Genomic DNA, 24,729 nt, shown 5'->3' on the forward strand with positions numbered 1-24,729 from the left:
TGGGGCCCAGAGGGGCCCACCCTGCAGAGTCTGTCCAGTGTCACTGAGGCCCCAGGAGCCACCGCACATTACGACAGAATGCAATTAGTCCAGTCTGCAGTGTGGTTTGCATTTGTCTTTCTTTTATTTGAAAGACGCTTGTGAAGCAAGGAAGGGCAAAAAATTATGGGGAGGGGGCCCTGCAGGGGTGGAGAAAGAGGGGGCAGTTTAGCTACCCTGCCGAGCCTGATCCCTGGAGAAATGGCATTAAAACAAAGGAAGTCCTGGGAGGGGAGAGCAGGAGAAGGGAGCCTTCTCTTTATTCAGATCAGAGCAAAACAAATGGGTAGATTTAATAAGGTAATAAGCAGAGACTCCATGCTTTTAAAGGCACATGCTCTGAGGTGGAAGAGAGGGTGGGGAATCTACATCTTTGTTGGCAAAACACCATGAGAGAACGCCTCTCTCCACACATGGGAGGGAGAAAGGTTGCAGTCGGGGTGTGTGCACATGTGTTTTCCCACCAAGGAAAAACCTCCAGAAACCTCCCTAGCTAAGGCCCATGAACAAGTGCTCCCCCTTCTGGGAGCACACAGACAAGCAGCCCTCTTGTAAATCTAGAGGGAAATCTCATGAATGCCACTACTTCCTGGACACCACTGCTGGGCTTCTCCCTCTCTGTCCAACAGGCCAGAGTGCCTGGACAGTGCCAGCACCAGCATAAAGCTGCCGAACAAAAGGCTGAAAGTTTCAGTCCACCCAGAGGTGCCTTGGAAGAAAGTCCTGGCTATCCACTTGTAAAATATCAGCCACTGGAAGCCAATTTCTACTCTGACACACTTGGGTCATCATGGGTCAGAGTTGATTCAGGGGCAATTGGTTCTGGGTGGCCAACCAATAAAAAGGCAGCACACTTCCCATTGGCCTTGGGACAGTTCACCCATTCATTCGTTCACTCTGCTCCAAGTGCTGGAGCTGCAGATGACCGCAGCAAAGCCCCTGCACACTGACAACAGGAGTGACCAGGAAAACTCTGGGGTCAGAAAACCTGCATTCACATCGTGGTTTCACCACCAACCCACTCCATGACCCAGGTAAGTTACTGACCTCACTAACAGGAAGGGAAAAAATGGGCAAAGAATACTGTCTCCTAGTTTACCAAGAGGATAAATCAGATCATCCAGGTTAAGCACTTTGGCCCAATGCCTGGCACATAGGAAATGCTCAATGAACCTATCACATGTCCTTTCCAAATCAGTGGTGGTAAGAAGTGAGGCTGGTGGGGAGACCTCTGGTTCAAGACAGGCCTCGCTGCCTTTAGAGGTCCACAACCCACACGATTTACCCTTCCTCGAGCATCCACAAGGAGATCTGGGGTTAAGCATTGGGCTGCTAACCACAAGGTCAGCGGTTTGAACTCACCAGCTGCTGCTCCATGGGAGAAAGAGGAAACCTTCTATTCCTGTAAGGATTTACCGTCTCAGAAACCCCAAAGAGCAATTCTCCCCTAATCCACAGGGTCACTAGGAGCCGGAACTGACTCAATGGCGGTGAGTCTGGGAACATCTTCAAGGAGCCTGATGGCACAGGGAGTTACCATGGGGCTGCTAACTGCAAAGTCGGCCATTCAAAGCTGCCAGCGGCTCCCCGGGAGGAAGAGGGGGCTGTCTGCTTACATAAGATTTACAGTCTCGGAAACCCTACGGAATAGTTCTACTCTGCAACTGCTATTGACTCGATGGCAGGGCATTTGGTTTCGGGGGAACATCCTCAGTTTGCCACTTCCGTACCCCATCCCCAGACCCAGGCCTGATTCTACTGGCATCATGAGCAGTCAAATGAGAAAGCTAACCCCTGGCAACTGAGCCCCTCACAGAACTTGAACTAAACCGTAAATGGGTCCTTGAGTGAAGCCAGCCCAACCACAACCCAATCCTGCAATTGCCTGTGCAGCTAAGCTTCGCACCTTCCACTGACGGAGAGCTCATTCCCTCCTAGCTGCCTCAGCTTGCAAGAGGGAAGGAGGTTCTTGTGATCTTGTGATCTTTTAGGAAGGACCTGCTAATCACTTCTCAGAGGCAAGAATAACAAGAATAATAGGGTCCCCAATTCCACACATCCTCCAAGAAGAGGGCCAACCATCTGTCACCTGGCAGCCATTTGGAAAAATGATATCCATGTGTATTCATTTACTCTTCCAACCAATATTAACAAGTATCTACTGTGCCAGCTTGTTTTAGGCTCTGGGGCTATGATTTTGAACAAAGCAAGATCCTTGGCCTCAGAGAACTTACCCTATAATGAGAAGAGGGTCATTGTTTAGCAAAATCCCAGCACATCATACATCAGGGCGCTAGGAAGACACATGAACAGGGAAAAGAGGAAGTGGGACATTATCCGGGATAGGTGATCAGTTGACACTCAGGGAGAGACCTGAGTGAGCATGGGGCCCCTGAAGGAAGCGCATTTCAGGAAGGGGGAGCAGCAGGGAGGCACAAGAGCCCTGAAACTGGCACAAGCTCACTAGGCTGCATTCCAGATTTCCATCTTCCAAGATGCCAACATGATGGCCTACCTTCAGACATGGCCAAGTTGTTCGTTCCCATAGGGACCTAAATATACCTCCAACATCCACTCACTGTGTGACCTGAAGCTGATCTCTCAGCCTCTCTGATGCTGCTTTCAGCAGCAGTGAATCAGAGCCGAGCATTCTCCAAGCAGGCCCTGCCGGGGAGGAGGGCCACCCTGAGTCTGTCACTCAGGGCAAGATGTACTCACCATTCCTCTCTACCCCCATCGCACCATTCTCACCCCCACACCAGGAACGCCACACAGGATTGGTACTCCTGCCAAGGCAGCCGCTAACCCAGTAGCCAATAATAACACTGTCATCCTCTCAATTTGCTTCTGAAATGCTGTGTAATTGCAGAACTTAGGTTTACTGTCTCGGTAGCCTGGTAACAACAAAAACAGAAAGAAGTGGCTGGCCATGAGAATCACCAAGTGCCTCCCCACCACACACACACACACACACACACACACACATACTCCATGAATTCTTCAAGGAATTAGTATTTGCCAATAGAAATCCAGAGGCCTGTCCAAATGTCCTCTTAGCATGTCACCTCTGTGACTGAGAGGAGGCCCATGCCTGGAACATGACAGCTGAGGCCAGGCTGGCTTTGTGGGTGGCAGAGACTCAGGGGCCAAAGGGCGAAAAGTGGGACAGATGGAGGGAGGGGTAGTGAGCAGTGGGGCCGAGGGACTAGCAGGCGCTCAGGGGGATACCAACCATCTGCAGGTCAGGTGTGCTGCAGGAGCCAGGAAGGGGACAGGGCAGTGGGTAGGGTGCTGAGCGAAGGGAAGAAGCTGAGAGCACCAGGTCCAGAGACTGGGGTGATCCCTCAGCGCCCCATCCCATTCCTGCTCAGCAGGACCCAGCACAGGGGAGAGCCCTGGCCACCTGGACCTCCTTAGCAGCTGATCCCTCCTATTCCAGGAAAACGTCTGCCTTCTTCTGGCTGTGATTCTGGGCTGAGCAAACATTCCACTTCCCAAGGAGTCGGAGTCTCTAGTGTGACTCTTGGCAGCCCTGTACAGACGCCAGCCTGTTGTGTTCACTCTCCCCCTCCTGGGGCCTAGGATGGCCATGACACCCCGACTTACCTCGCACACTGCTCACTGGGGCACGCCAGGAGGAGATGGCCGGCACAGCAAGGTAAGAAGCCTGAGCCCCTGTCCCGGAAACCAGGACAGGCTAAAGGCTGGAGAGGCACTTTCCGCTGGCCCACCAGTGACCTCAGCCCCGGCAACATCCCCACCCTCTCTGCTCTCCCTCCAGGAGGAGCCAGCAAGCCCAGCAAGCAAGGGGAGGAGGTGCCTCAGAGAAGGAAAGGGGTGGGTAAAGGAGCAGCTGGAGGGGGAAAGGACAGAGAAGGCCGACCATTCCCGCCATTGGGCCAATGTTGACCCAGTTGGGGGCCTCTGGCCCCAGAGGGAGCAGCCAGCCCAGCCTCCCTGCTGGCGCTGGGATCCTGCAGGGGTGGCAGGCCGGGGACAGGCACCGCTCCAATGCCATTTTTGAGGGTCAGGCTTGGAGGGAGGGCCACAGAAAGAGAACACACCATGCCCCCCCCCCTCCACCAGAAAAGGGTGAGGGACAACCCTTCAGAGGCCCCTGGGTGGGGTTTGGTCTTTGGGGAGGAGCTCTCGGCAAATGGAAACCAGGCCTCTGCGGCTGCACAGCCCCAAGAAAGCCCGCCACCCCGGCCACTCCCAAAGCCTCCAGGCTGGAAAGGTGCTGTGACCTGGGTGTTAAAATGAAAGGGGGGGAGAGCGAGCAGAGGGGGGGGCAAGCAGCTAAAGGATGATTGGGGTGCCCGTTGTAAATGTGCTGCGGCTACACGATCCCTGCTTTTCTGTGCTTTGGCCGTCCTTTGTGGCTGGCACTTTGTACTCCCCAGGCCAGCTGGCCTGGTAGGGCTGTCAGAGGCCAACTCACTGTGTGGCCCTGGGATCGGATTTCCAGCTGAGCTGGGGTCAGGCCAGGCCAGGCCCGCCTGAGTCCATTCCCTATCCCAAGGGTGTGCGTTTCTGGAGACAGAGTCTCATCTCAGGTGAGTAAGCAAATGGCAAGGACTTGAGGGCCCACTTAGTGGGGAGGAGTTTGCCCAGGAATCGGGGCTGGTGGGTCCCCCATGTCCTGCTACCCGGAGCTTGGGGTGCAGTGCTGTACATCCCACCCACTCATTCATTCGCTCTGTTACTGAGTTCACTCATCATAGATCTGTGTGACGTGCTTGGGGTCTGAGGCCATGGCTGTGAAGGGCACCGACACGGCGCTCACAGGCTAGGGAGGAAGGCGATGGTTTTGTCTGTTGTAACATGCGCTCTGACTGGAGAATGGGGGCTGGGGAGGGGTACAAAAGGCTTCCTGGACCTTCAGGACCAGCGGTGAGAGTGGTGATACCAGGAGGGTGGAGGGAGGGTCAGGTGGAAAGGGGGGAACCGACTACAAGGATCAACATATAACCTCCTCCCTGGGGGACAGACAATGGGAAAGTGGGTGAAAGGAGATGTCAGACAGGGTAAGATAAGACAAAATAATAATTTATAAATTATCAAGGGTTCATGAGGGAGGGGGGAGCAGGGAGGGAGGGGGAAATGAGGTGCTGATGCCAAGGGCTTAACTGGAGAGCGGATGTTTTGAGAATGATGAGGGTAATGAATGTACAGATGTGCTTTATACAACTGATGGATGCATGGATTGTGATAAGAGTTGTATGAGCCCCCAATAAAATGATTTTTTTTAAAGAGAGACTAGAAGATTGAATGAAGAATTTGTCACTCAAAAAAAAATTTTTTAAGGCTTCCTGGATAAGGGGGCCTCTACACTGAGACCAGCACCCAGCACTCCAGAAGTCAAATGGCGTTTCCCATCGAGTACATCTGTTGCGAAAGAACTCTTTAAAATTTTAAAGAGCAAAAAAAAATTTTTTCTTTAAGAGCCAAGCTGTCACTTTGATGACCGAGGTGCACCTGACCCAAGTTGTGATCTTCGTGAGCCGCTTATGTGCGTGCAAAAGCTAGACACTGAAAAAGGAAGACCGGAGACTTGATGTACTGGAACGGTGCTGTTGGAAACGAAAGAGCAAATCTGTCTTAGAGGGAGTATGTTCCTGAGAAGCAAGAACGGAAAAACTTTGGCTCCCTTGAGCTGCTGGAGAAGGGCAGCATGCGGAATTGGTGAAACAGCGAGTCATCAAAACGAGGGGAGATCTCAATGAACCGCGCTGACCCAGCGGCCACAAGAACGGACTTGAGCAGGACCGGGCATCACTGCATTTACGGTACAAAAGGGAGGCAGGCGCTGGAGCTGCCCCGACGGTAACCAAAAGCGTCACCGTGATGAAACCCGTGATGAGACGGGGCAGAATTCACCAAGGGCAAGAGTGCCAGGCAGGAGGACCAGCCCTTGAAGAGGTCTGGAGGGGAGACTGAAGGTCACATTTTGTTCCTCCCACTCAGCCATGTTGAGTGGCCTAATGCAGACAGCACAGCCCCCCCGGGTAGCTCTTGGGGCTAGCTCCATAGGTTTTCAGGTGTTTATTTTAAGGAAGGATGGAGACGTACAAGGGAGACTTGGAGGTCATTTTTTCCAGGAAGAGGAGCAGAAGGGAGGGAAGAATAGGTGAGGGGAGGGAGGAAGGAGCTCAGAAAGGTAGGGGTGGGGGTGGGGGTTTGTCTAGAAAGGTCTCTGCATCTGTAACCACTGAACAAATTGAAATTAGCTCATTTAATCAGCTTCTAATGGCCTGACTGTCCCGAGTGGGCCCCAGAACACAGGAAACTTCACAGCAGAAACACACAAACCCTGTCAGTTTATCCTACAACAAAGAGAGTTTCTAAAGAGTGTTATCAAAATGCAGTGAAGGCCACAGAGAGCTAGGGAGACAGAATGCACCCCCAGATCCTGGCGTGTCCCCACCTCCCAGCTTCGGCCCTTTGAACAGAATTGTTCTTTGGCGTTTGTTCTAATTATCTAAACATGTGTGTAGCTCTGTTCTACAAAGAGTGATTTAACCAGCAGAGGCGATCACTGTAACCTCCCACCATCCGTTCCTGGGGCCTCTCTTTCTCTCAAGCACCAAGTCTTCTGCTGAGTGGCTGACGATACCTCCTCTTGCCAAATCACCGTCAGCATAAACATGCATAGACACACACATACCCCACTTATATATACGCACTTAGAAAATTATACACACACTATTGTTTATATCCAATAAACACAGTTGCCAGCACACACAATCACATACAGGCACACTGATACACACATGTACACAAATACACCTACACAATACACAAAGCTCCTCCAGTTCCTGCTTAACAGCTGGAGGAGGGGGAAGCCCAGCTTCTCCGCTCCCTAGGGAGGGTAGCTGTGTGTGCACCTGAGGCCCAGGCTGGTAGCAAGGACTCTTATGTCCCTGGAGTAGTTTCTCCACATAACCTGCCACCTGGGCTGTCATTAGGGCAACTGGGGAGGCGAGAAAGACCAGGGGAAGAGTTGAGGGCAAGGAGGAGCAAGGGCAGGCGGTGATCACGACGCCAGGGTAAGCAGAGCCAGCCCCCGGCCCCCCACCCTATGGGGGAGGGGGCGCAAGGAGAGAAGTATCACCAATGCTGCGCCCTAATTCCCTCCCCACAGGGAGCAAACCAGCAGTGTGTGCCATGGTGTCTGACCCCCAGGGAAACAAGCGTGTGAACCCCGGGGTCACACTGTGTTCAAATCCCAGCTCCGCCAATTCTAACACTCAGCCTCGCAGCCTCTGTGTCCTCACCTATGAAACAGGAACCAGTAATGGCCTGGTGGTGCGGCTGTGCTGACAAAATAGAATGCCAATGAACTGCTTAGTACAGAACCTACTGGGTAAGTGTCCATCCTAGTGTGGCTGGTACGAAGATTACTAACATAGAGGTTACTAATTGGTTAAAGGTTAGTCATTGCCTAAAGGTTAGGCAATTGATTACTAACCTAACTGTTGACCATTGGAACTCACCCAGCAGTGCCTTGGGAAAAGGGCCTGGAGTTCTGCTTCAAGAAAGGTTTGCCTAAGAAGCCCCGTGGCTATCTCCTCTGTAACACATGGAGTCAGAATCAACTCAATGGCAACAGGTCAGCGGGTTTACCGCACGCGCCAGTAAACTGCCGCGCACAGAAGAAACCGGACAGATGATCACTGAGGCTCATGAGGGCATGAGGACTCAGAGAAAAGCTAGCCAAACGAAAGCCCATTTATTTCGCCAGGCTTACGCCCCCGGCTGTGAAGACTGACCGCCCCAGAAACCCTATGGCGGGTTGCGGTGAGTTGGAATCCACTCGTGGCCGTGGGTAGTTAGCTTTCTCTCCGAGAGTGATGAGGGAATAGTAAATAAAGTAAATTAAACGGGGTCTAAATGAGCTGGAGGGGTGCTGTTGGATATGTGATTGTTTGATAATCACAGGTCAGCAGTTCAAACTCACCAGCCACTCCACAGAAGAATGACCCACTTCCATAAAGATTTACAGTCTTGAAAACCCTGTCTATCAGCGCTTCTCAACCTTCCTACTGCCGCGACCCTTTCATACACTTCCTCATGTGCTGGCGAACCCCCAACCATAACATTATTCTCGTTGCTACTTCATAACTGTAATTTTGCTACTGTGATGAATCGGGCGACCCTGTGAAAGGGTTGCTAGGAATGGAATCGACACTGTGACAATGGGTTCGGTTTTAGATAAGAGTACTACCACCATCACCACCAATCAATTTATCACACTGTGGTTTGCATGCTGCTCTGATACCAGAAGTTATGCCGCTGATATTACAAATACCAGCAGGGTCACTTATTGTGAGCAGGTTCTAGTAAAGCGTCCGCAACGAGGCAGACTAGGAAGAAAGGCCTGGTGATTATCATCTGAAAAATAGTCAATGAAAATTCTAGACATTAGGCTAGAGCTATAAATATAGGGCTGAAAGATGAGCCTTCCTCCCCACCCCCAGTTTGGAACTACTCAAAATGCATGCTGGCAACAAGAATGGGCTGGAGTATCTCAAGGACTGTAAAGATGGCCCAAACTGGGCAACAAGTCATTCTGGTGTACATGGGTCACTGAGTAGGAACGGATACGACAGCAAGTAACCACAGGAGTAGCCAACCAGGATTGTGGGAACACCCTCAAGGCAGCTGCTCCAGTAGGGTGGGGCGGCAGTTTCTGAATACCAGATATCTGATTTTCACAGTAATACACTGAGGTCTCACGTCGCAGAAAAGGAAACTGAGACTCGGAGAGGTGAAGAGCCAAAGCTGGTGTTACCGGGTGGTGAGTGGAACGGACAACATGTGAGCACATGGGCCCAGCTCAAAGCAGCTAACTCAACCCTATGCAGTGCTTTCCTTTCCAAAACAGCAGGTTTCACGGCAGCCTGCTCCCCAAATTGCAAACATCCGTTTAGCAGGGCTCCCAGGGGAAGGGGAAGGAGAAGGGAACCTACATTTGAGGAGAATTTCAGGTGGCACTAATGGCTGGTGATCCATCACTGACCGAAAGGTTAGCAGTTCAAATCCTCCAGGCAACCCCACCGAAGAAAAGCCTGCCTGGTGAAGGTTAAACTCACTGCCATCAAAGGGATTCTAACGCCTAGCAACCCTGGAGGTTTCCAAGGCTGTACATCTCTGCAGGACTAAAAAGCCTCATCTTTCTCCCATGGAATGGCTGTGGGGTTTGGGCCCAGGCTATACCACCAGCCAAGAAAACCACAGAGTTCCCCTTCAACTGTGAAGAGCTGAGGGGTCTGAAAGTAGCCCCTCATTCTCAGGACTACAAGAGCTTCCACCTATAAAAGCCAGACTCCGGGAGCGCAGTCAGCCATGGGGTCGTGAGAGGCTTCACTTCTTTGCTAGCGGTGACACTCAGCTCCTGCACAGGTCCTTCATCTTCCCAGGATGAGACCTCACCACCTCCTCACCCAGGACGCTCCCCTAGAACTTCTTACTTGACAGCACCTCTAAACCTCGGGAGGGTTCAAAAGTGTAAGCCAGACACAGCTCCATCTAGCATATACCATGGGGTTGGTGGGAGCCAAACCAGCTCTGTTTCCAGAGCCCCCTCCTCGCCTTTTAGTTGGTCGGGCCCAGGCTATCGCTGGCCACCCTGAAAGCCAGCACAGTGCAGGCAGAATCACTGAGGCAATTCTGCATGGGTAGCGGGGCCAAGAGCTTCTGTTCACATCCGGCAAATCTCCCACCTCCAGCAGGCCCCAGGCCACCCCAGAGAACAAGACGTTGTGAAGGGGAAACAAAGGGTAGACAGTAGAGGTTATAAGCATGGACTTGATCTAGCTGACAAGCAACAAAGCCCACATGGAAGAAGCACACCAGCCTGTGGGACCAGGAGGTGTCAATGGGATCGGGTGTCAGGCATCAGAGACCCAGAACAAAAAATCCTATCAATATGAATGAGGGGGAGGGTAGATTGGAGACCCAAGTCCATCTGTAAACAATTGAACATCCCCGTACAGAATGATCACAAAAAAAGAGATGAACTAGTCAGGGTGCGATAAAGCACAAAAGAAACCTACAACTTTCCTCTAGTTCTTTAATGCTTCCTTCCCCCCCACCCCATCATGACCCCAATTCTACCTTACAAATCCAGCTAGACCAGAGCAAGTACATGGGTACAGATAACAGCTCGCAACACAGGGAATCCAGAACCAATAAACCCCTCAGGCCAATAATGAGAGTAGTGATACCAAAAGAGGAAGGGTAAGGTGGGGGGAGAAAGGGGGAACCGATCACAATGATCAACTATAACCCCTTCCCAGGGCGACGAATAACAGAAAAGTGGGTGAAGGGAGACACTGGTCAGTGTAATACATGAAAAAAAGTAAGAATTTACAAGTTATCAAGGATTCATGGTAGGGGGAATATGAGCTGATACCAAGGGCTCAAGTAGAAAGAAAACGTTTTGAAAATGATGATGGCAACATATGCACAAATGTGCTTGACACAATGGATGGATGTAATAATGCGATAAGAGCTGTAAGAGCCCTCAAAAAAAAAAAAAAAGCACCGACTTGGATTTGAAACTTAACTCTGCCACATACATGCTGTGTGACCAGGAAAGAGTGCCCTCCCTTCTCTGAGCCACAAAACTTAAATGTAAAATAGATAATGCTGACAATCTGGGCTTCTTTGTTTTTACCTGGACATAGGGAGGGATAACACCCTAATGCCCCCAAAAGGGAACCCTTAGTAAACAGGGCATATGAAGGAAAGGGGCCCCAAACCTCTGAGCCTGACGCATGGGTGTCCTTAGAAGCCCAGGTAATGGCACCAATGAGCAGAGTGGGATGTCCGTTTTCAAACCCAACAGGGATGTGGCCTGGTAGACTCCTGTGACTCCATTTCCCTAAGCCATCTCTGAGGGGAGACCAAGAGAACACCCCCCTCCGACCCAGCAGCACCAATGGAGTAGAGACGCCTCCTTAAAGGATCTGGGCCCAGGAACATCTGGGAACCCTGGGGAGGGCCCCACACACCATTCTCTTTCTATCAGGTTTAGGAAGCTGGTGTGCCTGACTCTGGCTTAGCCCCCCAACATCATTGTCCTCACCCATATAGCCCACTAATGAAGGACCCCTGAACGCGCACTGGTAGGAGTCTTGCCTTTGGACCTTCTTGCACGGTGACCCTATCAGTCTCCCTCCCACCCTGGACTTCAATTTCCAAGAATCACTGTGCTCTCCTCATAGGGCTGCTGGAGGGGTCTCATGCTGGGACGATGAAAGAGTTGTAGACTTAGCTCCTCTGTGAGTCTCTCCACAGACAAAGGAGTGTAGCCTCTTGCCAGCTCTATTTCTGGCTGCACTATTGGAGTCTGGATTGGGTGGTCTGAAACTCCAGCAGTCTTGAGAAAGAGGGGCTAACGTCAAGCCCCTCAGAGGAGAGCAGAGGCTGTGGACACTGCTACACGCAGGGTAATGGGGGACAACTGGAACGGGGCAGGAAGCAGAATCCAAAGACAATGGTCACTGGACGAGGAGAAGGGAGAAAAGGTAGTCAAGCCAGAAACTGCCTCTGACTGGGCAGTGAGGTGGGGGTGGGGGTGGGGGTGGGGAGTGGGTTTCCAGTTGAGCTTGGATATACTTTTGAGCCCTGGTGTGCAGGCCAAAGCTATAACAGCCAGCATGTGTATTTGGTGAAGTTCAAAGAAGCAAACTGGCCGCCCAGGTGTCTGCCTCCATCTTCTCCCGCATAGCACCTGACCCGCAGCAGGCATCATCACTGAAGGACATCAGCCAGTTGATCTCTGCTAGGCCAAGCTCCTTAGAGGCCCGGAAAAATTATGAAGCTCCACTTCATAGATCCCCAGGTAGCCCCACACCTACCTACATCTGCCAGCAGGGGGGGTGCCAATCATGAAGCAGCCCTGGGACGGTTATGAAGGGGGCACTCGGGCATTCCACATGGTAGTGCTGGTTCCCTTTGACCATGCTCTATAGCTCTAGTAATCGTCCTCTGCCCGAGACTCAGTTTCCCTTTGTGCCTCACCTTCCCGTCTCCAAAATGTGTGAAACCCAAGCAAACCAGTGTGGCGCTGCTCCTGAGCCAACCTAGGCTACAATTAATCTGAAGCAGGGATTTACCTAATTGCTAGGTTTTATAACCCAAACAGAGAGAGAAAGACTAGCTAGTTGACAATGCCAGCTTGAGGCAAGAAGTTGAAAGCACCCTTTTTGTGTGTAGTGGGGAGAGAGGGGCTTTTGAAAAAGATGGTGCTACAAGACTGGAATTGGGCCTGGAGGGTATCCGCGGAGGCACTGCCCCAATGAGAAGTGTTCAGTCCCCTTAGGGATTCTGGCAGAAACTCTGGGGGGCAAGTATCACAAAAGAGATGTCAAATCGGGGAGAAAAAATAAATATATAAAGAAAGGGAGGTTTCACTTCCAATTTTGCTAATTGCCTTCCTTCCCAGGCAGCTGTGGTTCCGCACCCCATGGTCCCTCTGGAAGGTGGCAGTGGGCAACAGGACTCCCTCATTAGCTGAGCCTGGCCACCAAAGGGGCATGGAAATAGTGCCAGTGTCCCACCAGTAGTGTCCGCACACCTGAAGGCGGCTAAGGGACTGAGGGACCATGTGGGAAGAGGGTCCGTCTGGTCCTATTCTTTTGGAAAGCTACACGCTAGGACTCAGATCTGTAGCTGACCCAGGCTCGGCCCTTTCTCCTTGGTCCTAACATCCCAAAGGAGTGCATTCCCTGCTAGGCGGGCCCCTCCCTGCACGAGAGAGAGGAAGAGGGTAAAGGCACATTGGCCATGCCCGAGCCTAGGTCTCCGGCATGAAGGGAAAGAATGCTACCATTGAACCGCCTCTCCTCGCTCCACTCTCCCCCCTAGTGAGTTTCACAGGCGTGAGGTTTCCTTCCCACCTGCCTTCTGTAGGCGGTTCTACTACCCTTTACCCCACACATTCCAAAATTCTGGATTTTGCAGCAAAAAGGACATTGCCTGAGTATTTTGGAACACCTCAGAGAAAATCAACCTATTGATATCTCTGCAGCAAAGCACACTGGGATTCTATTGATCGGTGTCATCCCTTCATCTTCCTGCTGCTCACTGGGTAGGCACTGTCGCTAACCCCACTTCTCAGAGGGGGAAACTGAGGCACGGAGGAGCGATGATGTCATCTCCCTCAGGTCCAGATCGTGGGAGCTAGAGCTGTGACAGGAGTCTTAGCAGCCTTTGGACCACAGATGTAACTGCAACTTAGAAGCTGCCTGAAAAAGACTCAGTATCTGACCCCAGGCCACTTGCCAGCACCTGCCAGGAGGAGCACCATCTTGTGCCAGCCCCATACCTGCTGCTCACTGATGGGGTCCAGGGGTAGGTTTGCACCAGCAGGGCCTATTGTGGGAGCTACTCCCTACTTGACCCAGTCAACCCAGACCACTGTGCCCACAATAAAGAAGCTAAACACATTTCAAACCCGAAAGAAACAGACCCAGGCAGTCGCATTTGATACAGGCCCAAGGCTCTGCAGGGCTCCCAGAGCCTCTGAGGGCCCCTGGGTGGCAGGGACCTCGTCTATTCAAAAAGATGCTTGAGCCCACAGTTTCTCAGGTGCCACCCCAGCCATCTCCAACTTTACATCATCGGCAGTTTTTTCAACTGCCAGGAAAGACTGCTACATAGGCAAAAAAAAATTTTTTTTAATCCTGATGCTCCATTACAAATAATTGCATGATAATTTCTTCGGCATGAAGACACTCCCACCAGCGTGAGCCAGCAGCGGGGTCCAGCCCTGGCAGAGCCCAGCCTGGATTGTGGTGCTCGTTAAAAAGAACTCCAGCCTCCAGCCAACCCTCTAGCCGCATCGGATGCTTTCTCTCCCTGCTCTGATTTCTAATGAAAAATTAAAGCAGATACCTTCCTTCAAAAGCCCCATTAGACAGCGGCATCAGGTTAATGGGCCAAAACAAGCACGTGTGTGCATATGCCTGGCATGCAGTGCGTGTATGCACACATCTGCGGGCACATCCACATATGTATTTTCTTCCTGCCTTGGCTGCAAAATCTCAACCCAGCCATACATCCATTCCAACAACAGGCACGAGGATTCACAAAAGGCTGGACATTCCAGGGGGGTGATTGATAATGTTCTGTAGCGTAAAATGAAATGTTGAGTGGTTGATAATGTTCTTGAGCATAAAATGAAATGTTTCTAAAGTGAATCAGAGACATATACAAACCATAGATAGATGAACAGCTACGGGGCTTACACTAAATTCTAGTCCCAATCTAAGAAAACTTAGTTCTTATGGTATGGCCTTGCTCGAGGCTCGCCCTCATGAAGAGATCACTGAAGATAAGACTGCTGTCACAAAATGCTGTGAAGAAACTAGACGGTGCCCAGTCACCCGAAGGAATTACAATTGGGTTCTTAAAAGCTTATCTTCAAACAAGCAGCCATCTAAGTGAGGCATCAACTGAGTCCACATGGGAGAAGCCAACCAGCCTGTGTGACTGAAGAATTGTCAATATAGTCCAATTCCAAAGGAGGAAATGGTATTATATCTTAAATTGTGAACACCTGAGTTGAGGAAGGCTATGGATGACAAAGGAAGCCCAAAATCAAGTGCAGGGTCCTCACATGGATTAAGACTCCGTGATTCCCTCTGATCATAGTTGAGGGATGTAAATAGCATTATCAGACAAGCAATTAGAGATGATGTAGTTAGGTTAAAATGCAATAGCTTATCATGTGACCAACCTTTTGACCCATTTTAAAGTTGTTTCCATTATATATATTATATTGTATGATATTTTCATGTTAACAAGGTAATTTTCCTTTGGTCACAGACGAGGGACATGAATGACCTTGCTATCATTCAAAATGCATTGGAAGATGGATTATGGCAGACACAGTTATGTTAAAAGTTAACACCTTACCATCTCATCTCTTTTGAAAATTTTAAATTTGTTCTAATTTTTAATATTTTCTATGTTCCTTTTTATTGAAGTTTTTATCTGTTTTATTTTGTTGTAGTTTATTTGTTTTCTAGGTTTCTGTATATGAAATCCAAGGTAGGTAAATTATAGAGACACTGGCTGCATGGGGTTTCTTGGGGGCATGTTGGGGAGGTTGGAGAGAAATGTGAAGCTAATAACGATGAGTACAGAACTAAGAAATGTTTTAAAGCTGACTGTGATGATGACTGTAAAACTCTTGATGTGGCTAAACTATTGAATTGAATGATATGAATTATATGCCAATAAAACTGATTTTTAAAAAAAGTTGGACATTGACCAGCCCCAAAGAAACAAACCAAAATCCTGGGTGGAAGGAGCCTGAGGCAAGTGCATGAATCAAGGCCGGCCATGGTGAAAGCCTTCAAATGGCTCAATTTAGGCCCATGTAGCTACATTCTAACTGGGTGATCAGGGTCACCCTCATGGGAAAAGTAGGCCTTGTGCTGAGTCTTAGATAAAAATATATAAAAGTTCAAGAGGTGGAGAAGAGAATATGGGAGATATTCCAATCTGAAGACAGGAAAAGTGAGATAGTATCGTAACACTGGAAATTATTCCAGTGTATGATTGATAGATATGGATGGATGGATGGATGGATGGATGGATGGATGGATGGATGGATGGATGGACGGACGGACGGATAACCGCCCACTGCCATTGAATCCAATCTGAGTCAGCGAAACTACAGAACAGAGTAACTGCTCCCTAGTGTTTCTGAGACTATAAATCTTTATGGAAACAGCCTCATTTTTCTCCCAAGGTGTGAACAGTGGATTCGAACTAACTTTTTGCTTAGCAGTCTAAGTGTACCCACATACATCACCATGGCACTGAGACAGATGGTAGATACTATATTACATGCTAGGGTAAGTACAAAAGAATTGCTGCTAGGCTTTATTCCAAACAAACGATGTTTAAATGTGTCTCTTCAGTCAGTAGATGATAGCCGGCAAGTTCTCCCACCTGTGTTGGACTCCTTAGGGTGCCCACAAAAAGGGCCAATCCAAACAGTGGCTGGAGGGAAATCTGCTGGAATAATTAAAGATAGGGTGGAGAGGTCATGCCAGAAGGTCATAGCAGCTGTTTTCAGGAATTCCAAAGGGCGAATCTTGATAGATTTTCTCAAAGACCAAAGGATGATCATGGGGGAGTTTGATAAAATTTTAAGAAAATGGAAAACTGCATATGTGATGGGAAAGCTAGCAGCGGTGCGTTGAGGAACTATTTTTTATTACCACACCTTCTCATGCTTTGGGCCTGACAAGGGCTGTCTTATGAGAATTTCATTGGGAAGCCTTCCCCCATATGTTCATTTTGAGTTCCTCAAAAATGTCAAAGCAGTCGTTTTGACAGGGTATAAGTCAAATCGCGTGAAATTCGCCAGAACAAAAAGGGCCACAGAGGTAAAGTCACCAGCTTCCAAAGAATACAGACCTAGACTGAAAAACAATAGCTTCACAGTTTGATAGCTTTAATTAAAGTCTCCATGATTTTTTGTAACAATACTTTTTGACTCAGGTTATAGAATACATATCAGGAACCCTGGTAGTACAATGGTTAAAGAAGTAGCTACTAACCATTGGTGATTCGAACCCACTATTGGCTCCATGGGAGAAAGATGTGGCTGCCTGCATCCATAGAAATTGTTAGTGCTTAATGCACACAAGAGGAGGGTATTGTTTATTTCTCCACAGGAGAGGGACCAGATACCATCCCAAAGCGCCAAGTCTTGAGAGCAAAACACTGGCATGGAACAGCGAACTGACAGAGTAGATGATGGGGCCAGGACCAAGCTGAGCTGTTGACCCCTCCCCAGAAGAAAGCAATACAGAGGACAGCACTGAAGATACAGCCTGGGGAGAGAAGCTGTTCACACAGGAGCAAACTAAGAGGGAGGGAGGGAGGGAGGGAGGGAGAGAGGGAGGGAGGGGGAGAGAGAGCGAGAGCGAGAGCGAGAGAGAGAGACAGAGACAGAGAGACAGAGAGACTCACCATGGCCCACCACAGCATCACTGCTCGGAGCAGACAATGCACAGACAGGAACACCAGGACAGCCCCACCATAAAACATGGCATTCCCTCACTGACCCATAGAGCTATAGTGGACAGAACTGAAGACACGGTGCTGTACGGAAAATATGCAAGGTCTGTCCCATGCAGAAGCTGGGTGAAACACAAAATGAGTGCAACAGGGCAGCACAAGGAACAAAGTAACCAAGTCCCTGAGTAATCATGAAAATAGACTTCTGACATGGGAGATAGGGCTTGGTACCTCATCAGACTTGATCAGAAAACATACACAAGGGTCAGCAGACAGACTTGGAATTATCGAGTTGTTTTCTTGCTTTGTTTTGTTTTTCGTTTGCCCTAGGTCTATCTATATAAGATAATAAGGATAAACAATCCCGAGGAGAAAACAATGAAAGCATTGTCTCTAGGAGTAAATGGGAGGGGAGGAGGTGGAGAGGGGGAATGGGGAGCCAACAAACTCAGGGATAGGGAACAACAAGAGACCTAAAATTGTTGGTGAGGAGGGTGTATAATACCTGGTGAGATTTAATCAAGTGCAATGTATCCAAGAGGAATAATTGAGCACCAAATGGAGAGTGAGCATGATAATGGGATAGGAGGAAGGTGAAAGGAAATAGAGAAAATAGGAGGCAAAGCTATTTACAGAGGTATACCTGTAGGCATGTGTACAAGCAAATATACTAATTTATAATAAAAGGGATACAGACCAATATACATACCATATATACTTGTGTATAAGCCAAGTTTTTCAGCACATTTTATGCCGTTTTTGTGGTAAAATTAGGTGCCTCGGCTGATATTTGAGTCGGCTTTTACTCAAGTATGTACAGTATATTTATATATTTAATATAAAGATAGCAGATGAACTTTGGGCCTCTACTCAAGGCCTCCCTTAACACAAGAATACTTTGTTCTAATAACCTGGTGCTCTTTATACTCACCTTCCCAACAGGATCACTGAAGACAAAATGGGTGCATAAGCAAATGTGGTGAAGAGAGTCAATGGTGTACAGCTATCGAAAGATACAGTGCCTGGGGTTTTAAAGGTTTGAAGTTAAAGAAACAGCCATCTAGCAGGGTAGCAAATAAGTCCACATGGAGGGAAGCACTCCAGCCTGTGTGATCATGAAAAACAAACAGCTATATTGATGTGAATGAGGACGTTTGGAATGGAGACCCAAAGCCCATCTGTTAGACAACTGGATATGCCCCCACAGAAGAGTTATAAGGAAGGGATGAATCAACCTAGGTGCAGTAAAGCACCAACAAAACACACCATTTCTCTAGTTCCTGAATGTTTCCTCCCCAACACTACCATAACCCAGTTCTACCTTACAAATCTGGCTAGATCAGAGAACACACATTGGTACAGATAAGAGCTCTCGTTACATGGAATTCAGGAGGGATAAACCTCTCAGTAATGCAGTGGGAGTAGTGATATCAGGAGGGTAGGGAGATGGTTGGGGAGGGGGAAGGGAGAGAAAGGGGGAACCCAACACAGGTTGGATCAATAGTATCCCCTCCCCAAAGGGGATGAATAACAGAAATGTGGGTGAAGGGAGACAACAGACAGTGTAACATACCAAATGATAATAACAACGTATCATTGATCAAGGATTCATGAGAGTGGGAGGGAAAAGAGAGGAGCTTATACCTAGGGCTCAAGTAGAAAATGTTTTGGAAATGATGATGGCAACATATGCACTACTATGCTTGAAACAATTGATGTATGGAATGCTCTAAGAGCTGTAAAAGCCACCAATAAAATGATTTTTTTAATTGTTAAATTTTGCTGTCAGGTACAGTGAAATCACCTGCAACTCATAGCACTTTCACATACAACAGAACAAAACCCAGGTCCTGCTCCACCTTCCCAAACACTGCTGTTTGAACTCACTGTTGTAGGCTCTGCGTCAACCTATCCCAGTAGAGCGTCTTCCTTCCTCAAACTCACTAAGATGTCCTTCTCTAGAGGCGGATCCCTACTGGTAACAGGTCCAAAGCACATACGACAAACACCTGCCATTTGACACTTTTAAGGGGCATCCTGGCTCTACTTCTTCCAAGACTGATTTGTTTGTGTTCTAGCAGTCCGTGATATAGTCAATATTCTTTGCCGTCATCATAATTCAAATGTATCCATTCTTTATTCAACTCTCACTTAAAGATGAGGTCAGTGAAAATATGATGGCTTGGGTCAAGTGTACCTTAGTTCTCAAAGTGATAGCTTTGCTTTTTCAGCTCTTCAAAGAGATCTTTTGCCTAATTTGTTCAAAGCGAATACATCATTCAGTTTCTTGACTGCTCCTTCCATGGGCAATGATTTTGGATCCAAGTAAAAGGAAATTCTTTTTTTACAACTACTTTTCCCAATAAAGCATTTTAACACAATACAAGTAAACTCCTCTGGCAATAATGAGGCTCGAGATAAATGTGGAGGTCAAGGAAGTAATATAGCTAAAGACATGAGTGAAGGGAGGTTCACACAGCTAGTTACATGAGTACAATAGTTTGGGAACTGTAGAGAAACAAATCCACAGAAACTCGGGTATGAAGACAAGTTGAATTAAATGTTCAGTGCGCATCAAGAAAACACACCTCCCCAGAGCTGTCAAAGCTCACAGCTCCAACATTTACTATGTGCACCAACAAACCAAAAATCTTCCACCATCTCACAAAAGAGATGAAATGAGACCCAAAGGAGGGCAAAAGCCAAGTCAGTGAAGGGAAATCATCTCAAGAATGGTGGGGTCTCCACATGGCTTCCGGCAAAAAGTGCCGAATCATGATAAGGTCCCGACTCTAACCTGAACTTACCAGGGGAACAGGAGGACGTCTCCCACTCTGAACTGGGCCAGTGACCGCTCTGGCGCTTCCGCCTCAGTCGTATCTGGTCCCAATTAATGGCGCCACCCATTGATGTGTCCGGACAGAATTTTAGAAAAGAAAAAAACAAATAAAACCTCCTACCTCAAGGTCGGTCCGTGCGTCCGCGGCAGGGCCCGTGCTCTCAATCCCCAATCCCAGACGAGTCCCCAAATATTAGATTCGGGGAAGGAAGGCGAGCTCACCTCGGGCGCACACAATAATCACGACCAGGTGAGATACAAAAGCGGCAAAAGGAGTTTACTAGCTAGCTCGAGCTAGGGCTTCCTCCCTCCGCTGCCCAGCATAGCGGGGATGCAGCGTTCAAAGGGAATCAGCCAAAAGGAAACCCTTGACAACGCAATCTTTTCCCCATTTAATGTAATACTGTTTAGTGCTCCAGTTGTGAGGATTTTTGTTTTAGGTTGAGTTGTACGCCATACCGCAGGCTAGAGTTTTTTATCTTAACCAAAATGCTATGTCTTCTTCATGTAGATCAGCTGCTTAAATTATTTGCTCAGTGTACAGATTAAAGAAGGATGCTAATATAATTGCGGTGCACACCTTTCCCGGTTTTAAACCAAGCAGTTTCCCCTCGTCCAGTTTGAATGGCTATGTACAGGTTCTGCAGAAGCACAGGGAAAGTATTCTAGAATCCCCATTCTCAATACAGTCTGTAACTACTATAATTCACAGTCAAACATCTTCGCATAATCAATAAAACATAAATACATAAACATACTTTTGGTATTCTGTACTTTCAGCCAAGATCTACAGTAATGATATCCCTCATTTCATATTCTCTTCTGAATCTGGTATTAATGTCTAGCAATTCCTTGCAGCTATATTGCTACAACCAATTTTAAATTATCTCAAGAAAATAATTTACTTGTATAGTATAGTAACGTTATTGTTCATTAATTTCCACATCTGTTGTGTCGCATTTCTTTGAAATTGGCGTGGGATCTCTTCTATTGGTTGGATAGGTTTCTGTAATCTGAATGCGTTTCCGTAGGAGAGTATCTGCAGCACTACACACACGTTGAAACATTTCTGTGGGTGTCTTGTCAATTCCTGGAGCCTTGTTTCTCTCCAAAATGGCTTGGACATCTTTTTCCATTGGTTCTTGATTATAGGCTACCCCTGAAATGGTTAAAGGTCGACCATTTCTTTTTGGCACAGTGACTCTGTGTATTCCTCTTCTTTCGATGGTTCCAGCAGTGTTCACTGTTTTGCCCAAAGAAGTCTTCAACATTGCACCTTGAGGCTTCGCTTGAGAAATGCTGGATATGTTCTTCTCTTTTGGATTTTCAACTCCAGGTCTTTGTCCCATAGCTGCTCATAAAGCTTTCACGGGTCAATTTTTTTTTTCAGAAGTAAATTGCTAGTTCCTTCTTCCCAGTCTTAGTCGGGAAGCTCGGTTGATACCGGTCCACCATAGGTGAGCCTGCTGCCATTTGAACGATTTATCCCACAGTTTCTAGCATCACAGCAATACACAAACAACCACGGTATGACAAACTGTCAGATGACTGTTGGTCCATAAAGACTGCAGCCTAGGAAATCTTCTGTCCTACAGAGTCCTTATGAGTCAGAATTAACTTGACTACTTACCAAAAAAAATCAGGCACTGAAACCTCTGCTATGCATATTTTCATGGTTCTACTCTGACTCATGTCACCATGAGTCAAAACTGACTCAACAGCAGGTGGTACGGTTGGTGCTCTTGGTCAGCCAAGACACAGAGACAGAATTTGATCAGACGAAATACAGAAACAGTATCTGTATTTCACTGCTCCTATGGTCCATGAACACGTGCCCCAACAAGAATGTGTAATGATACTTTGTTTCTTCCATCAGTTTATCCTTCCATCAGCTTCCCTTAACTCACTTATCTCAGTATTACAGCACGTCAATTGTGTGTGCAGAATACAGGAAATGTTCTCTGGTAAGCAGCAAATGTGTATCTTTAACATTCTGGCCATATGTAGATGGTATGCTACCCAATGTGCAAGAAAGGAATGTGAGACTCTACCGGAATCACACAGATGGTATGTTGCACAGCCTACACCTGAACCCATGTAGTGTAGCTCCAATGCCTACCCTTGGCCGCTAGACAGGACAGGGACATGAAGAAAGCGGTATTTTAGCGGAAATAATGAAAGAAACGAATTTTCTGTCATTGAGTTGATGCTAACTCACAGCAAATCTATAGAGCAAGGTAGAACTGCCCCTGTGAGTTTCCAAGAGTGTAACTCTTTACAGGAACAGAAAGCCCCAAAGTTCTTCCTCTAAGCAGCTGATGGTTTTGAACTTCTAACCTTGTGGTTCACAGCCCACAATGTAACCACTACTCAACCAGAGCTCCTAGGGGAAGTATTCAGGCAGGGACATTTGAAGTGGAATGAGACGATGAGGAACAAAGACCCAGTGGGGAAGCTACTGAAATGCTCCACGTGAGATGTAATAAAGAATAGACTGAAGTAGAAAGAGTGACTGATATTCCAAGGTCTTACAATGGCCTAAATGGAAGGAAGCCATCTGAGTGAAATCTGGCTTTGTTTTGATTTCCCTAATAACCCTATTCCCTATGAGCTCCTAGTACACAATTTGCCTTAGAAAGTTGATAGGAGACAGTTTGAGCACCTTACCTTCCCACGCATTTCCACCCCTGTCCTCCATGTCTTTTGATAGAAAAGAAAAATGAACCACACTGAGGAGGACTAGGAAAACCACTCTTCCCATCACCCAGATGAGTAGGATGATCGAAAGACAACTGCAAAGCTCAATCAAGGTTGTGGTTGAGGCAGGGAGACCTGCATTTCCATTGGTCCCCGAAATGATGCAATGCAGTTCAAGGCACTAGCATTGCAAAAGTTGTGAAGAGAGCACTAGAAATAAGGTCAACGTTTGCAACTAGTCTACTAACTGTACAACCCCAGGGATATGAGGGCATACCCAAAAATAAACTGGAAAAAAAACTCCACTGGGTGGAACTTTCATTGTACACATTTTCCCTGCTAGGCAAGAATCAACAACTTGCTCCGAGTTCGTGCACCCAGTGGCATCGCCTGGGAATGTTCTCTGTCACAGTGCATTTTTTGTGAAAGCAGTTTCACTCAAACCTGTTTCTTATAAAGGTCGACTTAACAGAAAAGCCTGTGGCAATGTGAAACTTTGTTTCCTGCTCGAGAAGAGGACACAGAAACTGTTGTGATGTTGCACACAGCTCACAAGGGCAGTGCTATGATTGGTTTCCTCATTTCAAAAAAGATGAAATGTCGATTGATGACAAAGCTAGTTCTGGCCATTCGTCAACTTCCCAAACAGGTGAAAATGTCCATTCGTAGTGTATTTGGGGTTCATTCCACCAGCTCAGACTGTTCTTCAAGCTTTCTATTTAGAGGTACTGAAAAGATTGCATAAAAGATTGCCACAAAAAAAGCCCGATTTGTGGCAGATGGGGCACTGGTTTTGACACCAGAACAATGCATCTGCTCACACAGTCGTCTCAGTGTGCCAATTTTGGGGCAAAAAACAACATGCTGCTCTTGCCTCGCACACCTGACCTCACTCCGTGCGACTTCTTTTTGTTTACTCGAATGAAAAGGGGCATGAAAGGACAGCGACTTGACAACATAGGCGTAGAAAAGAACGAGGGAGGTGCTGTCAGTCATCCAAGCAGATGAATTTGAAAAGTGTTTCCAAGAATGGAATCGCAGATTTGACAAATGTGCTAAGTGTAATGGAAAGTACTCTGAAGGTGATAAGGTTGTTTTGTATATATAAAAAAATTTAAGTACATAGATGTAGAATAAAAAACTTCTGGGGTTTTCTTGGGGGAGGGTACCCCCTCATATCACTTAACCTTCTGAGCCTTAGTTTCTATAATCTGTTGATTCATTCATGAAAACAACATGTAGAGAGGCTCCGTCATTTGCCAGAGGCAAGGCTGGGATAAAGAAAGGCAGCTAGTTCTGCGATGACTCATGCCCAGCACTAGCTGAACTCCAACGAGACAATGAGAATAAACTGATCTAGGGAAAATAAGCAATTGGTATGGGAAGGGAGCAGGCAGGTTATGGTTCCCATGCTGGATTGATGATCCAGGCTACGACAGCCATTCCTTGCTCATCAATTGTGCCTTGGTTGCCTCTTGGAGAGGCAACCAGGTCTTGTCTCAACTCCACCAACTAACTTGCAGTGTGACACTGAGCAACTCCCACCCCTTTTTGAACCTCTTCTAAGTTTACTCTTTAAAGGGAAGGCATGGGCCCCACTAGCCTATGAAACAGTAACAGCCAGCATGTGTGGTCAACTAGGAACGTCTTCCGCATGTACTAGTATGCACCCTCCTAGATCAGCTAGCATTTCCCAAAGCTGCAGTAGAACATCCAGGCGTTCAAGGTCATTTCCGCTCTCAGAGATAGGACCACATTCAAAACCTCCCAAACCATCTGTCTTCTTAAATTGATTAAAGTCTGAGCCCAAGGAAAGAAGGATGGTGAGAAACAACCAAGCAGTCACGCCTCAAGATGATTAGCATCACACCCAGAAATAGCCATTCAAAGTTCACCGTGGATATGTTTTAGGAGTTGCATTTCCCCACCCATATTACCCTCCAACCATGAATCTGGTCCTTTTTTACTAGGTTGGGAGAAGTCGGAGAATTCGGCCCCTGCCCAAATCCCTTCCTTGATACAGCAATAGCCAGCACCGGGGCAGCCTGCTAGTCCCCTACTCACCCCAGTGGGATCACCATCCAGGACTGGGCATACTGGAACTC

General features: G+C 47.8%; 1 protein-coding gene across 2 annotated transcripts in view; it reads right to left on the bottom strand.

Annotated features, from left to right (window-relative positions):
• The window catches only part of ZNF423 (zinc finger protein 423), a 413,333-nt gene that overhangs the window by 185,806 nt on the left and 202,798 nt on the right, over positions 1–24,729 (bottom strand). The window contains exon 1 of one of the 2 annotated variants that reach the window (XM_075537036.1): positions 3,646–3,790. The exons of the other annotated variant lie outside the window; for it this stretch is intronic. The gene's annotated coding sequence lies outside the window, so the exon portion shown is untranslated. Of the gene's footprint in view, positions 1–3,645; positions 3,791–24,729 lie in introns of those variants that run through there. 2 annotated transcript variants of the gene reach the window in all.

Source organism: Tenrec ecaudatus, chromosome 18 (assembly GCF_050624435.1).
Source record: "Tenrec ecaudatus isolate mTenEca1 chromosome 18, mTenEca1.hap1, whole genome shotgun sequence".
NCBI lineage: Eukaryota > Metazoa > Chordata > Mammalia > Afrosoricida > Tenrecidae > Tenrec > Tenrec ecaudatus.